This window comes from Notamacropus eugenii, chromosome 6 (assembly GCF_028372415.1).
Source record: "Notamacropus eugenii isolate mMacEug1 chromosome 6, mMacEug1.pri_v2, whole genome shotgun sequence".
In the NCBI taxonomy this organism is placed as follows: Eukaryota; Metazoa; Chordata; class Mammalia; order Diprotodontia; family Macropodidae; genus Notamacropus; species Notamacropus eugenii.
Genome location: NC_092877.1, coordinates 229655044 through 229665904, shown reverse-complemented (window position 1 = coordinate 229665904; position 10861 = coordinate 229655044). Strand labels below are relative to the sequence as shown.

At 38.9% G+C, this 10861-nt stretch overlaps 1 protein-coding gene across 7 annotated transcripts in view; it reads left to right on the top strand.

Moving 5' to 3' along the window:
• Positions 1-1968: 1968 nt before the first annotated feature.
• MBNL2 (muscleblind like splicing regulator 2) overlaps positions 1969-10861 on the top strand; it is a 185379-nt gene continuing 176486 nt past the window's right edge. For 4 of the 7 annotated variants that reach the window (XM_072622091.1, XM_072622088.1, XM_072622090.1 and 1 more), the window contains exon 1: positions 1985-2190. The gene's annotated coding sequence lies outside the window, so the exon portion shown is untranslated. Of the gene's footprint in view, positions 2191-3494; positions 4010-10861 lie in introns of those variants that run through there. The other 3 variants (XM_072622092.1, XM_072622087.1, XM_072622089.1) reach the window with 3 other exon arrangements.

Sequence of the window (10861 nt, the reverse complement as noted above, 5' to 3'; positions counted from 1 at the left end):
AGTGAAAAAGAATGCTACAAAAGTAAATTCTCTCACCCTGAGTGTCAAACAAAAGCTTGATTTGTCAGATATTTTGTATAAGGCTTTCACAGTTAGACATGGGTTGGATTTAATGGCTTCTAGAGACCCATATAGCTTTGAGATTATGTAATTCTCCCTTTTATAGCTCTATAAGCAAATATTCATTTTTCAAAGATATTTCCCTTTCATGACACGTGAAAGACAGCATGTCATGGTGGAAAAAAAGCTAGCCTTGGAAAAAGGAAAGCATAGTTTCATGGCCTACCAATGATATGACTGTGGGAGCCTAAACAAGTCACTTAACCTCCCAATGTCCCTAGCAACTTTAGACTCTAAGTTTCAGAGTAGATAATGACTTGCATTGGTAGAGGGAAGTTCGTTACTGGGAACTCACTTCACCTGTGAAATCACAGATCTAGATTTAAAAAAAATAAAAGAAACATACCAAGAATGTAACCATCAGAAACTTTAGAAGAATATGATTCAGACAAGTTGCTGATCTGCATGAGAGGAAGGACTTTCCACACCATGAGTTCCGAACACAGATGAAATTCTAAGGCCAGATCAAGAAAAAAAAATTATTAGATATCCTCATTATTGACCTAAATATCTAAAAATTTAGCAAAATAGAATTAACATTATTTTGTGTATATTTCCACTTTGAAATTACACCCCTTACTCTCTTCTTGTTTACATTGCTTTACCAAAGAAAAAGTGCTTGATGAGCCGTGTGAAATACAGTGTTTTAAAAAATACTCTTCCTAAACTAAAAACAAGCTTTCCAGTTCCAAGAGTTAACTTCACAGGTGCACTGGAGAGTCACTTATACACAATGGTGCTTTGGGTTAAACCTTTCACATGAATAGTAGCTTTATTCTTGCCTGTGTGTACTCATGTCATCATTATACTTATTTATTTTTTTTGCTCACATTGTGCTTAATGTAAGGAAAGTACCTGCTTTGTGTGTTTTCCAAACACTCTAGAGACTTTCAAGATGTGGGGAGCTGCTGTCAATTCTTTCTTAATGTAAACCTTTATTTACCCTGTTATTGTTGTCTCCTCAACCACATCTCTTGAACACCAGACATGCAGAGAACTCTCCATGTGGGAGAGCACCTGATAGAGAGTTCTGGCTCATGTGCTAAGCATGTTTGGCAAGATTTTGCCATGGCAGCAGGCATCCTCCTGAAATCATTTCTTCATGAAAGGCAACCTGAGCAAGGGCTCAGAATTTATTAAATAGCAGCTAAGTCCGTTAAGGTACACCTAATCCATTCGTGGGCTCCTGCCAAAATTATAAAAGGGTAATGTATGGATATCATTTTTATTGTTCACCGTTCCCTAATTACAGTCCCTGGTGGTCTGAAAACTTAGATGAAAGATATACAGGCTCTAGCAATTAACCATAGCAACAGCAGATGTTGTACAGTAAAATTGATGTGTTTCTGAACTAGCAACATGTTTGGATTTTGAATATGCATTGCAGCTAATGATCTCTGGTTTTATCATAAAAAATAATTTGGAAAGATAAATGACCAGTCTCAAGAAGCAGGTAGAGTTCCTTTCCTTTGTTTCTTTCTCTAAAAATCTGCCCTGTCATATGGGGCAATTACTTCAGCTTTATTATCTGTGGCCTTATTTCATCTCTGTTCTGCACAATTTTGTATTTGTGAAAACATCTATCCTGCAAACAAGAGATCACAAAAAAAAAAAAAAGGTTTTCTTTAGATCGGTATATCCCTGCTTTGCCAGTTATATGACACTTTATTTTCATGCTCTGACTGCTTTCTTCTGAGAGGGAAATTCCTTTTTCATCAGTATGGATGCACTGTTTTCACATATTACAAGTGCTGTGTTGCCTTGTCAGTCATCCTATTACAGCCAGTTTCAGACCAGTAGAGCTGACGAAATAACTGTTGATTGGCCAGCATCGACTGGGAGGGACTTGTTGGAAGGAAGGGCTGCAGTCTTACAGCAACAGAGTTTAGACGGTGTCTTTGCTTCATCATCTGAGGGGAAAATTCCCAGGCAGAAGGCTTCCCGAGTACAATAAAAAGGGAATGAGAATCATTTCTTCCTAATGATGCAGCGGGAAAGGTTTGGCCCTTTGATTTTACCCGGTGGCCCTGTGCCGATGGCAGACGTGAGGAGCAGACAGAGCTAAATAAGGTAGGACGTTCATTGTCCCTTTTTTGGAATGTTTAAAGAGTTTGCTGCAGTGTGCTGCATACCATGTGTGTTGCTCAGGGAAGCCAGTGAAACTGAATTCCTCCCATGCAAATGTGGAGCTTGGGGGAGAGACGAGACTTTTACGTAACATTTTCCTTTCAGGGAAGGGGCTAGCACAACTTGAACCAAAACCACTCGATTTGAGGGGGAGAGAGAAAATCGTGATTTTATTTAAGGAAAAGATCGGTAGATCGTTCTAAAAGTACTGTGCTACTTCATGGGATCCTCCATAGTCTGCTCATAGCTTGCCTGGAAAGGCTTCATGCAGGGAGAGTTCACCCCCAGATCAATAAAGTTTGCAATGACTATGTTATTTGAAAAACTGACTCATAATGGGGGGCGGGGGGAGAGAAAGGGAAAAAACCCTCCCTTGTAAACAATGATCGGTAGACTGCTTGGCCAAATCCAAAGGACCGTCTGTTTAGAAACCAAGGACTGATGCCCTCGGATACATTGTGCCTTCTCATGGAGTTTGAAAAGCGCATTTTTAATAACACGGCCAGGCAGTTTCTGGCAAGTTTTGGATACTGTAGCCCAATGTTTACACTTCTCTTTCTGGCAAGGCGGAGTCTTTGTTTCCAGCTTAGAAGTAGAAGCCTTCTATAAAAAAGTAAAGCTGGGTGAATAACGCTCACTGCAATTATCTGATCTTTATGCATTTTTAATGAGAACACACAGCCAGCAGAATAATTTAATGAGGGCAGGCTGGCTTTTAAAGCTGTGTTTTCACCGTGCCCAACCATATCAACTTTCTGCCTGAGACTAAGAGTGGGAAATGGTGGAGAAGATTTATATTTAACACTCTTGGCAGGGGGAAGCGAAGGGCGATATTTGCGGAGGAATCCTCGCTGCCCTTTCTGTTTTAGATTCTGCCAGGCAGAGGGGATCAGTGCCTTTTTGTTAGGCCATGGAGGCATGTGTTTACAATAAATGTGTAACATTTTCAGAATAGTTAGCAAGCACTGAAGCGAGGAAAGAAAGCCTCGCTCTTCCCTCAGCACCAGACAGAATGCTCTTCTGAACACCATTTACTGTCACGTTAACGATGGTTATATTTAAAGATATTTTTAATAATCGGGTAATATGTATTAATGTGAAACTGAAACCATCAATCCATTTTAAATGGCATTTTGTTCTCTGTAAATAAAAGTGATTTTTCTGAGACCTTTCGACTGATTTTCCAAGGCATAGCCCAACGACTTATTTAGAAACAAGTCCAGTGCCACATAGATTCTTCTAGACCTGCTGATTTTACTTTCAAGGAGAAGTGCAGGACACTAGCCCAGAACTTCTGACGTCATCTCCCAACTATTTCTGCTGTCTGTTCTTGTATTCCAGCTTCTGGAGAGAAGCCTTCTAACTCCAGATTGACAGGTCCTGAGTTGTGTCTTCAGATGGTGAAATAGCTAAATTCTGAACCGACCTGAATGGTTCAGAGGGCTTCTACCTAATACCTGCCTGAGAAGCAGACAGCAAAGGCCTTCTGTCTGGTGCCCGGATTGGGAGGGGGGAGGGATGACGAGAGGTGCTGGCACACTGAAGCACAGAGCTGCTCTGGCCCATCCTCCCTTTTGGTGCATACAGACAGTTGCCACCATATCCAGTCTCCCCAGAACGAGGACTGAGGAGGCAGCTTCCCCCAGAGTCCGGGCATAGTCATGACGGTGGCATCAGCTGTGCAGACCCTCCATACCACCAGCATACATTGGGCCAGGAGGGCCAGAAGAACGGGAAGGTGATAGCAGTTAATGCGGCACAGGTGGGAAGCTGTTAGTAGACATCCATGGGCAAGTTCGCCTTTAATAACGAGCCTATTAGGAAAGAATTTTGATTAGAGCAGTTTGTCAGGACTTCCAGAATCCATTCTGTATTCACACTAGCTGATTGTGTAACCTTGGGCAAGTCACTACCGCAGTGTTTCCATATTGAAAGTCAGCAACGCTGTCCTCTTTACCTCGTAATTTCTGGGAGCATGGGATCTTTTATGTGCAAAGAAGTTGTTTCCTTCTTGGTAGAATTATGTTTTAATGTACAAAGGCTTACATCTCAAGTATTAAGGAAACTCTCTGGGCAAAGGCTTCCGGGAACTGAAATGTATGGTAGTGTGTATTTAACCCTTTACAATCCTGCATAATTTTATTTTTCTAGAAATGTTCATACTTATTCTGCAAGACTAATTTTGTCAGGTGAACTGAACACAGTGGGAAAGTAACATAAGAGGGACTGTGTAAACAAAATTCTAATTATGGATCTTGCTTTTAAGAAAAGGCTTAACGTTATTTTGTTTGACTTGTGGCAAGTTTGTGAATATGGAGTACATCGGAGAGGGTAAATTACAAATGTTTATGAAATACAATTGTTGTCACTACTGATTAACTGCTGCCGTTTAATACTAATTTTAATTCAGTGCTGTTGTAGCAAAAATAAATGAGAAAGATTGGTATAGGAGCCAGGTCCAAGATTCAGCAAGCTGCATGAGCATGGAAGGCCAAGGGGCCGATCGTACGCAAGACATAAAGATTAGGTGTTGTGAAGGGAGCTGAAAAGTGTGTCCCATGTTAAGGTAAATTTGGGTCACTTACAATGAAGGTGTTTTCTTCTTATCTTCCCATACTATCCTCAAGGAAAGATAGTAGGAAAGGCACCTTGAATTCCTTAGATTTAAAATAAAACCAAAAGCTACACCGCATTACCATCCTACAAACATTTTTTTAATTGTAAAGAAAGTAAAGCTTTCTTATTAATGAAGAGACATTACAGTCTCAAGTGACTATTTGTATTTTGGGTTGTTGGGTGATAATTACATAGTGGTGAAACCTCCTTTTCCCTTTAGGTATCTGAATCCATCAAAGCTAGGCAGGACCAAGAGTGAGGCAATCTTGGTACCAGACAGGCAGGGCAAGGACGGAAAAGCTCTAATAATGTCTGTGTGATAAAGAGTCAGAGTGAAGCTTGGAGGGGTGTGGGGGGGGGAAGTGTCAAAAAATAAAGAAGGTAAAACTCTAGCTCAAAACCTTGTTCTACAGTTCAGGAACAGGTAAACACTGCAGTTGCGTATTTGTGGACCCAAATCCCAAGTAAACTGTTAGACACTAGTAGGTTAACAGGCCCTTTGAAGGGGAAGTAAAGACTGAGTATCTATAATCAACTTGAGCTGATGTAGCTCATAGAAACCTTGATATTCTTTCTACTCAGGTTTGAGTCAGCGATTTAATGAGGCCAACCTGAAGCCCAATGAGTTATGGCAGGTGGGTGTTCCTGGCTGGGGTGATGAGTGAGGGTGCTATGAGCACAGGCCTCAAGAGGGCCTTGGCCTTACTAGACGTTTTGTAAATATATATTCAGTTGAACTTCTTGAGGAATATTGGGTCATAGCTTATCAGTATGCGTTGACTTATGATGCATCCATGAGCAACTAATTTAATATTTTATACTTGCTTCTCTTTCAGTATAATGAGGCAAGAAGATAATACCAGCACTTGTAAATTTGTTATAGGACTCTTTATTCCAAGCTTTCTGATCACCTCAGATTTAAAAAAAAACAAAACCCTGTTAGCTATATGTGATAATAGTCACATTAAGGAATTAAAAAAAACCCATTAGGACTAGGTCTGTATAAGACAAATGAGTACAAGCTGTACTGTATGGTTTGGTTTGAGATGTTTCAATTTTCTAGCACAAAAAGTTAAACCAAATGTTTAGAGATAAGGTAGGGAACTTTATTTTGTAAAGCTGAACAATTTCGTTTTTTTTTAGCAAGATTTAGTCTAGAAAATTTCTTTTGCTGTGACAGCAAATAAATACCCTGAAATAAAGGTGCGTAGGATCATTTTTTGCCTCCATTTAGCCTCTGTCAAAGAGTTTGTTATCTGATGGATGAAGTCCATTATCTAAGTCCATTATCTAATGGATGAAGTCTAGGGCATGCCTGATGTATGGTTTACAAAATTGCAATTTAAGTGAAATCTTTGTGAAATGTATACTTAACTTAGTAATGTTAGCCCTTCAGGCAATTAAATCATATCTAATTTGGGGTCAGATTTGCAGGTGGTACTTTCCGGAAGAACAAGTATAAGGACCCTTTATCACCACAGTTGAATGCAAAATCCAATAGAAATTCCACCATTGTGAAGCCACCGGGTCCATATTGTACATTCACAGTGTATACCGCAGCAGTTTCCTATTAACACTCATACCTATGTCATTTTAAAACTTTTGGACTCCAACCAATTGGAGAATAATCTTGAACTTAGTCCCTGATTATCTGATTGAACCCACGGTCTTCATCCTATCAAGGAAAAGTGACTCCTGGCCCTCAGGGCATTGTGATCTTTTTAAAAAGCATATTTACCTTCTTAATTATATGTTTCTTTTCCTACTATTAAAGTTAATTTACATTTCCTGAGCATGTACCAGCTAGGTGATGGGAGAAAGCAACCTGAGAAAGTCCTAAAGGTGAGGGAAGAAGGTTCAGTTTTAAAAATTTATCACAGACATATATAATTCTCTGAACTTGAATACTCAGTTTTGTAAATCATATAGCAGGTATGCCCTAGATATGTGACTGATCATGTTTAATGCATAAGTGCTACATTAATTTAGAAACTTTGATTAGAGTACATGAGTCCTTTAACAGACATGCCTTGTTCCTCAAGCACATGTATATACACACATACATGTTTCATACATGCATGCATGTGTGTATGTACATGTGGGGGACATAGAACTGCCTTAAGAAGTTACCATCAATAGTAATTGGGTGCCCATGCAATTTACACAAACACACACATGCAATTCAAGGATAGTTTTTTAAAACACTCACATGTATACAAATTAATATAGTCATAATATATATAAGTATATAAATGCTGAAAGCATACTGACCAAAAGACTAATCAGGTTGGGTGTTGACATGGTTTAAGGAGTCCGTAAAGGAGTTGAATTGGCAGAACCAATAATAATTCCAGATTTGGATAGAATCCAAGGAACATGGAAATAACCCTTCTGGCAGACTTTGGAACCACCTACATAGCAGGTATGGTATAGAAGTTAGCGAAGTGGCCTCAGTCACCTGGTTTAAGTCCCTCCACTGAACCATATTGACTGTGTTACCCTTGTAAGTCATGCTTTAAGTTGCAGAGATAATGTTGGCCTTCACTGTTAGAGGGAGCTTCTTTATCTTGGAATACCCTATATCTATGACAGCCAGGGGTGGGGAACCTGTCGCTTCTAGGCACAATCTTTTGAATTTGAATCCAAAGATTCAGTCAAAGGGTCACCCTTGAGAGCCTACAGGGCCACATGTAGCCTAGAGGTCACAGGTTCCCCATCCTTGCCTCCAGACCCTATCCTGGGAATAGATTTACTTGTTAAGAATTCCCCCTCACCCCATATATATGTCTTGTGTTTTTGAATTCTTGGAGGAAAGAAGAAATTATTGGAGAGCATCTTAAATTCTTTAAATGAGACATACAAAGATGAAACATAGCAAAAACAAAAATTTTTTAAAAATTAAAAAAACACACAGCAAGAACTGAAAATCTTGTTTCCTGATCATACCTTAGCAGCAAAGCATAAACGATGCCTATCCTTCTGGGTCAGTAAATAGCCTGAGGATATCATGAAGTCTTCACCTTCCAGGTTCTCGTTCCAGCTTCTCCCTGCCAGCACCTCCTCCAAGTATCCTGTTTGACTATAAATATTATCAGTACAGGTCTGGAAGCAAGGAAACAGGTTGGGTCCAGTAATGGCAAAGATTAGATATGTACGCTAAGGAATTCTCTTAGGAATAGCAAAATCTAATGTTTGTAATCCTTTGTTGGAAATGTAATATATGGATTTTAGTCTAAATTTTAATACTAACTTGCATTTTGACCTCGGGCCTTTATAGAATGATAGGTTTGTAAACTGAGAGCTGAAAGTAACTGCAGAGACCACTAGTCCGACTGTCTAATTTATAGATGAGGAAACTGAGGCTTTAAATGACTTGTTTTCCATCCTACCACATTAATCTCTAGATGAGATTAACACATTGTTCATAAAATTCAAAATTCATAGAATAGAAGTGGTTGTGAAGGAAGCCAGAGTAACACAAACACATTTCATTAGTTCACCTTGCCCAAGTATGTCTGCTTGTTAATCTCTTTATTTCCATATTTGGTTCTCCAATGGTTTTTGGATAAAGTATACAAAAAAAATTTGTTAATAGATAAAATTGCTAGACTTTTCTCTGAGATAATTGGTAGGTACAATATACCTCTGAAAGAACTTAAAGTTTTTGTATGAATTCAGTGTTTTGGGTGAAAGGATAGAGAGAGTAAGGGAGAGAAAAGGAGGAAGGGAAGATGAGAGGAAAAGGAAAGAGTGAGAAACACAGAGGAAGAGAAAGGGAGTGAAGGGGAAAAAGAGAGAGATGGGGTAGAGGAAGATATTGAAGGGAAAGGTTGAGGGTGGGAGGTTAATTGCTTTTCTCCTAACAAGCTTAAAATTTGCATCATGTAGACAGTTTAAATTATAGTACATCAATATCATGTGTAAATGAGTGATTGTGTATGAATATAGTATTTAGTGAAATAAAATAATTTATGTTTAAAATTGCACTGTTGTTTGACATGGGAGTATCTTGTCTGGCCTTTTGAAATAATATTGAGTTCAACCCATCACTAGCAATTTATAGTTAGAAATTATTAGAGATTGGCTCCACTTCTTTACTTAAAAAAACAAACTCTGGTAGCAATGATGCAATTAATCAAAAAGTATTTATGGAGTTCCTATTTTATGACCACCAGGAATGTGGTGGAGGGAGGCATCAAAAAATATTCGTTGACCTCAAAGAGCTTTTAATCTAGTTAGAGACAGCACTAATAAAGATGAAACAATCTGAAAAAAAAATATGTTAGATTGTCAGGTGCAAATGAGATGTGTACAAGGTGTTAGTGAAGTTTCTAGATTAGCAGAGGGAAGGAAGAAAGGATTCCAGGAGTGGAAGATACCAGGAACATGAAATGATCCAGAATTGGAAATGAGTTTGGCATCTATGGATGACAGTGCCTTGAATATTTAGAGAAGAGGTTCTGTGTTGGGGAGTAAAGGGAGAACTGGTTGGATATGTAAATGAGAACATATTATGTAGGACTTTATTAAAGGAAAAAAGAGTTTGAGATTAATGAGGCAGGCGATGAAATAACTATTCTAAGGAAGTTGATCAGGTAGCACTATGTAAGATAAAATGGAGGAAGGATAGATCAGAGAAAGTGAGACTAGATATAAAGAAATGCAGTAATACAGGCATGAGGCAGTGAAGTTCTGAGCTAGAGGTGACAAAAGGAATGGAGAAGAGGGTGAATCTCGGCGAGATTTTGAAGGGGAATGAAAAGCTTTGTCGAATGACTGCATATGACATGATAAAACAGAGTAAAGGGTTTAAGAAAACTAGGGTTTCTGATGGGAAGATGGCAGTTTTATTGGCTTTGATGGGGATGAGGGTAAGTTCAATTTTTCATATGGTATGTTTGAGGAGAACAAAGATCCAAAAGGGAGGCATCCTGTAGGGTATATGGAAGTTGCAAGCTGAAATACAGAGAAGTTAGGGCTAACTATGAGCTACGGTCTTATGATTCATCTGCAGAGGTCCTAGTTACAAATATAGAAATGGTCCAGCTTACTAAATGAGTACAAAGAAAGGGAGGAAGAGGTGACCAAAGGCTAAGCCTTGGGAAGACACTCATGGTTAGAAGCAAGATGAGGAGGAAACACCAGAAAAAGTGAAAGGAAAAGGAATGGAGATGTAGAAATAATGTCTGAAAAGTGCAGTGTTACAGAAACCAAGAAGGAAAGAAAGAAAAACAATACATTTATTACCTGTTTATTACATGCCAGGCACTGTGCAAAACAATTGGGGTGGAGAAACTTCCAAGAGGAAATCTGGGATCCAATTGCATACCAATTTCTTTGGCTGTAGAGGAAATAATATGACTTCCCTAAGTTGTTTGGGTTTTTTTAACCTCGGTGTCCATAGTTACTGGTTTCTCTGGGATATTTCATATATAACAGCAGTAATATAATTAGAGGTTACAGTGAAGTTAGTGTCCTAATAAGCTTTAGCATAGTGGTTGAAAGACAAATGCTTGTTTCATGCATAAGCATGAGAAAGGTGAAAAATTAATTCGTTCCTTAGACTGAAAATGGAACAGATTAAAAAAAATGTAGCACTTCACTAGTAACAGGAAGCTTAGTCTCATAAGTTTTTTTATTAGTAAGCCCTTGTACCTTCTTCATTTGCAAGTGTGTGTGTATGTGTATGTGTGTGTGTATGTGTGTGTGTGCACCTTGTGGGAAGAGGAAGTGTTTTATTTTCATGTTTTATCCTATCAGTTTCAGTATATGATGAAGTAAGGGTCATGTGTGTTTCTACATCCACAACATCTCTTGCTTTCCTTCCCCTCTTCTGTTCAATCACACAGTCACCATCCTATCAGTCCCTCCTCACTTAGGCTATTGACAGAGGCTCCTAATTAATCTCTCTGCCTCAACTTAAATCTATATTACTCCCATCTCCCTCTCTCTGTCCCCTCCCTCTCTCCTCCACACACACTTAAATTCCAGTGGCTCC